This window comes from Salvelinus sp. IW2-2015, unplaced genomic scaffold, assembly GCF_002910315.2.
Source record: "Salvelinus sp. IW2-2015 unplaced genomic scaffold, ASM291031v2 Un_scaffold5534, whole genome shotgun sequence".
In the NCBI taxonomy this organism is placed as follows: Eukaryota; Metazoa; Chordata; class Actinopteri; order Salmoniformes; family Salmonidae; genus Salvelinus; species Salvelinus sp. IW2-2015.
This window is the reverse complement of record NW_019946799.1, coordinates 1-6,225: the sequence shown is the minus strand read 5'-3', so window position 1 is coordinate 6,225 and position 6,225 is coordinate 1. Positions and strand designations below refer to the sequence as shown.

Sequence of the window (6,225 nt, the reverse complement as noted above, 5' to 3'; positions counted from 1 at the left end):
TTGATTTCCCCACTACCCAATACAAGACAAAGCCAGCATGGAGCATTAGGGTTAATTCTACGACTAATTGCCCACCAGGCAGAAACAACGGCTAACAAACCTATACTAGTTCAGCCCCTCCCCGACCCTCTGACCCCACGGGAAATGCCCAAGGACCAGTCAGCCCTTCCCCTTCTGAGAGGGAACAATTGCCCCAGGACGTCACCTCGCGAGAGGACAATCAGGAAGCCCCCTCGCGCACCTCTGAGAGCGGACAATGCCCAAGGACCAGTCAGCCCTCCGCCCCTCTGTAGAGGGACAACTGCCACCAAAGGACAGTCCAGGCCCTCCCCGCCCTTGAAGACGGACACATGCCCACAAGGCCCAGTATCAGCCCCTCCCGCCCTCTGAGAGGGACAATGACCCAAGGACCAGTCAGCCCCTTCCGCCCCTCTGAGAAAGGCGACAATGCCCAAGGACACAGTCACAGCCGCCCGCCCTCTGAGCCAGCCCACGCAGTACCTCCGCCCCCTGAGAGGGACAATGCCCAAGGACCATAGCACCTCCCCCTCTTGAGAAGGGAAGCACTGCCCACAAGGACCAGTCAGCCCTCCGCCCTCTGAGAGGGACAATAGCTCCAAGGACCCGTCGCCCTCCGCACCCCTCTATCCGAAGGGACAATGCCCCAGTGGGGACCACGTCAGCCCTCCTCCTCTGAGAGGGACAATTGCCCAGGACCAGTCAGCCTCCCCCTCTGAGACGGCAGGCTCATAGGACATGTTACCCGTTTCAACCCTCATCTGGCACGAGGGAAATGCCATGATGCTGATCCAGTCACCTTCCCCCTCGATATGAAGGTATCGAGCTGTCTAGTAATGGACTGTTAACTGTATCTGGTACAGTATACTACCTATCTGTCCCGGACCAAGGTATGAACTTGCGATACTTAGAGGGGATAACTCTGATGCGTCTGTAGGAGTAATGATATCTGAGGATAACTCTATCTGTCTGTCATGGAATGATAATCTGGGTACTCTATCGTCTGATGGATGTAACAATCTGATAGACTGTCGATGTGCTGTATGGATGTATGATATCTGAGCGATAACTCTGATGCTGTCTGTATGGATGATGATATCTGAGGATACCTGAAGCTTGCTGTTGGATGATGTATATATCTGGTTCTGAGGGATAACTCTGAGCTGTCCGTATGGATAGTGGTATGATATCTGAGGATAACTCTGATGCCGTCTGTACTGGATGTATGATATCTGAAGGAATAACTCTGCATGCCTGTCTGTCCATTGCGATGTATGATATCTAGGATAACTTCTGTGCTGTCTGTTATGGATGTATGATATCTGTGGTCTACTGAGGATAACTCTGATGCCTTCTATATCGGATGTATGATATCCTTGTGGGTATCACTCGCTGTATCGTACAAGGGTCGTGAACTCCTCTAAATTACTATATTGTAAAAATAGTTTTCTGTCTCTCAGGGATTTGTGTCTTATTATACACTGCGTCCTTCCCCACCCACCCAAACCCCCCCCCCCCCACACACACACACACATACAGGTGTTAATGCTGCGGACCACCCGGTGAGAAAGATTGGGCCTTGCGTCGGTCACGTCTACACTGCTAAACTATGTATGGTTGTGAACTGGTCAACGGTGAAGTTCTGCTCGGAGTTAACGTTTTTACACCGTTTACAGATGTTCCTAAATGTGAATTTGAAATTGCCTTTTTGTCCTCTCTCTTATCCTGTCTGCCTCTATCTGTCTCCTGTATCCTGTGTGTCCCTTATCCTGTGTCCTTATCCTGTCTCTCTTATCCTGTGTCCCTTATCCTAGTCTCCTTATCCTGTCTCCTATATCCTGTATGTCCTACTCTGTCTTCTCTTATCCTGTTCTCCTTATCCTGTGTCCTTATCCTGTCTCTCTTATCCTGTCTCCTTATCCTGTCTCTCTTATCCTGTCTCTCTTATCCTGTCTCTCTTATCCTGTCTCCTTATCCTGTCTCCTTATCCTGTGTCCTTATCCTGTGTCCTTATCCTGTGTCCTTATCCTGTCTCCTTATCCTGTCTCCTTATCCTGTCTCCTTATCCTGTGTCCTTATCCTGTCTCCTTATCCTGTGTCCAGTCCACGGAGGAAGGTTGTATGATCACTTCTCATTTCCTAGCGCTTCTGAGCCTCTGGTCTAACTTGTAAGTCGCTCTGGATAAGAGCGTCTGCTAAATGACTTAAATGTAATGTAAATGTCTAGTAAGAGTATATTTCTGCTTTTCCGTGTAAGTTAACCTTAGAATTTATATGCCTAGAATAATGCTTTGTTAATGTCAGTATTGCATTGTAACTTAAGCTTTATGCCTTGTACGTGAACCCATTCATTTGACAAAGTTATTAAATAATACTTGTTTTGATATTCTCTTCCCATGACTATTCCTTGATCTTAGTCAGCTGAACACATAATACTTGATGGCACCTGGTTCAACCGTAGTCTCTTGCATATTGCTAATTACCTTTATGGAGTCAGATAAACATTTTAATAGGCTAATTGCTTCGTCTTATTACGAGTCGAATGTGAGGTATTTATACTGAACAAATATACAAACGCAAATCCCCCCCAAACGATCCGGCAGGTGAAGAGGTCCGAGGCGTGTTTACTCGTGGTCTGCGGTTATAAGGCCGGCTGGAAGTACTGCCAAATGTTCTAAAACGACGTTGGAGGCAGCTTATGGTAGGGATATGAACATGACATTATCTGGCGTCAACTCCGGTGGACATTCCTGCAGTCAGTTTGCCAATTGCACGCTCCCTCAAAACATTGTGTTGTGTGATAAAACTGCACATTTTAGTGGCATTTTATTGTCCCCGGGACAAGGTGCACCTATGTAATGATCACGCTGTTTTAATCAGCTTATTGATATGCCACACCTGTCAGGTGGATGGATTATCTTGGCAAAGAGGAAATGCTCACTGACAGGGATGAAAACAAGTTTGTGCACAGAACTTTTGATTTTTTTTGTGCGTATGAAACATTTCTGCGATATTTTATTTCCGTTCACGAAACATGGGACCCACACTTTACGTTTATATTTTTGTTCAGTGTATAATATCAAATACACTGTATACATACACATGTCAAATATTACTGCCCACTACATTACTATTCTACTGCTACTAAAATAAGTACTACTACTGTACTACAATTATTACTTATATTACAACAAGTAAATTGAGTTTTACTGCAGGATCAGTTGTTTTACTGCAGGATCAGTTGTTTTACTGCAGGATCAGTTTTGTTTACTGCAGAATCAGTTGTTTTACTGCAGAATCGATTGTTTTACTGCAGATCAGTTGTTTTTACTGCAGATCAGTTGTTTTACTGCAGGATCAGTTGTTTTACTGCAGATCAGTTGTTTTACGCAAATCAGTTTTTTACTGCAGAATCAGTTGTTTACTGCAAATCAGTTGTTTTACTGCAGAATCAGTTGTTTTACTGCAGATCCATTGTATTTTTACTGCAGAATCAGTTGTTTTTACTGCAGAATCATTGTTTTACTGCAGGATCAGTTGTTTTACTGCAGAATCAGTTGTTTTTACTGCAGAAACAGTTGTTTTACTGCAGGATCAGTTGTTGTACTGATGATGTGGTGGTGAGGCTAGGAGATTTAAAGGCCTGTTGTTAAGAGAGACCCTTTTTTCTACAGTATCAAAACCCTAGTTTTGAAGCGTAAACAATACACCTTAACGATGGCTAACACATTTACATTTACGTCATTTAGCAGACGCTCTTATCCAGAGCGACTTACAAATTGGAAAGTTCATACATATTCATCCTGGTCCCCCCGTGGGAATGAACCCACAACCCTGGCTTGCAAGCGCCATGCTCTACCAACTGAGCCACACGGACCTAACACGCCATTTTCTTACCTTGACGAAGTTGAGCAGAGCGTCTGAACCCCCAGGGGACAGAGTAGACCACTCTGATCCAGGATCAGGCCAGCGGGGTCCACCAGTTCAGCCAGGTCTCTGTTCAAGACATAAGAATAACAATTAATAATATTAATAATAATATTAATAATAATGATAATAATACATATGATAATAATATAATGATAATATAATAAATGATAATTAATTAATACTGATAATAATATTAAGATGATAAAATTCAATATCAACTAATGAGACTAATAATAATAGTATTAACGATAATAATAAATAAATTAATGATACTCTAATATATTAAATAATAATAAATTCATAATGATGATGATAATAATAAAATATATTAATGATACTAATTATAAATAATAATAATAATATTCATGATGATGATGATGATAATATAGTAATAATAAAGAATGGTAGTATAAATATATTAATTAATAATAATATTAATGATACTAATACTTATATTAATGATAATAATAATATTCATAATAATGATGCTAATAATAATAATGAATAATAATATATGCTGTCAAGTACAGCTACAATTGGCTCATTCATCCTCCCTCCTCTCCCCTGTAACTATTCCCCAGGCCATTGCTGTAAATGAGAATGTTTTCTCGGTCAACTTACCTCCACCTTACCTCACTCAACCCCTTTGTTATGGCAAGGAGCCTAAATCAGTTCAGCAGTAAACATTTGCTTAACAAGTCACATAATAAGTTGCACGGACTCACTCAGTGTGCAAAATTGTATGTGTTCCCCACACATACAATTATCTGTAAGGTCTCTCAGTCGAGAAGTGAATTTCAAACCGATTCAACCACAAAGACCAAGGAGGTTTTCCAATGCCTCGCAAAAAAGGGCACCTATTGGTAGATTTATATTGGGCGAGTTACAGTTTTGACTTAAATCGGATAGGAAATCTATGGTAAGACTTGGAAATGGCTGTCTAGCAATGATCAACAACCAATTTGACAGAGCTTGAAGAATTTGGAAAAGAATAATGGGCATATCCTGCACATTCCAGGTGTACAAAGCTCTTAGAGACCTCAGAAAGACTCACAGCTGTAATCACTCTTAGAGACTTACCCAGAAAGACTCACAGCTGTAATCACTGCCAAAGTGCCAAAAGATGATTCTACAAAGTCATTTACACAGGTGGAATACTTTCTGTAAAATTATATATTTCCTTGTATTACATTTTCAATACCAATATGACAAAACAAATAGTCGTGAAAGGAAACATGATTTTCACTGCCTGCTCTATTATGGGTATTGTGATGTTCACTTAACGGGCATTGTCAAATTAGTGATGATAAAACGGGATACGCGTATTGTATTCAGTACGTGCGCACTGGTCAAAGGAGCTGTACAAAAAGTCTTGCAAACAGCCAAACACCGCCTGTGAGTACATAACGGGGTATTGTCGGAATCATTAACGACGATCTGGAGGTTGCATTGTATTGATGTCATAACGGCGACGGTATTGTGATGATCTCATTATGGGGTATTGTGATGTCTTATGGGTATTGTGATGTTCATAATGGGGTATTGTAATGTCATAACGGGCGGTATGTGATCATATGGGGTATGTTTGTAGACGGCGTGAAGGGATCAGAACACTTCCTCGGATGATGGGTAAACACGTAGTTCAATTGAAGATAATAAATTGCCATTCAGGTTTTAAATTGACTGTAATTTCAATTAGTTTAACCCTTGCTTAAATAAAACAACGCATTGTTTAATTGTGAGCGAAGCCAATTGCCCTTTATAACTTTCAATTTAACAATTTTATTTCAAACATTAATTCCAGTTCCATTTGTAAGTAGACACTTTACGCAGCAACAAGTCTGTTTGTCCCTTCATGCCACTCCGCTAAATTCTAAGTACAGTCATAGTACAAGTCCAATACAATTGGATTTGTCTTCGACCAACAGCTCGTATTTAAAAAAAAAACTTATTAACTAGGCAAGTCAGTTAAGAACAAATTATTCTTAACTGGAAAAACCCGGCGACGCTGGGCCAATGTGCGCCCCCCCTATGGGACTCCCCAATCACAGCCGGATGTGATGGGCCAAAACAAAGAAACCGTGATGTACATCCCTCTTAATGTATTAGACTCCCTGCATAACCGAACCGGCTGGCTGTAATTAGACATCACCTGCTAACCAACCGACTCTGTATTAGACTCTCTGACTAACCACAAACCGCTCTAGTATTAGACTCCTCTGTCTAAATTCATTTTTTCTCGATTCCGCTCGTTATTAGACTCTCTGCTACGCGAAG

The 6,225-nt window shown here is 41.5% G+C and overlaps 1 protein-coding gene across 1 annotated transcript in view; it reads right to left on the bottom strand.

Moving 5' to 3' along the window:
* LOC112078311 (lactase-like protein) overlaps positions 1-4,012 on the bottom strand; it is a 20,636-nt gene extending 16,624 nt beyond the window's left edge. Inside the window, exon 1 of the mRNA XM_024144596.2 lies at positions 3,916-4,012. The gene's annotated coding sequence lies outside the window, so the exon portion shown is untranslated. The remainder of the gene's footprint in view (positions 1-3,915) is intronic.
* Between the last annotated feature and the right edge of the window lie 2,213 nt (positions 4,013-6,225).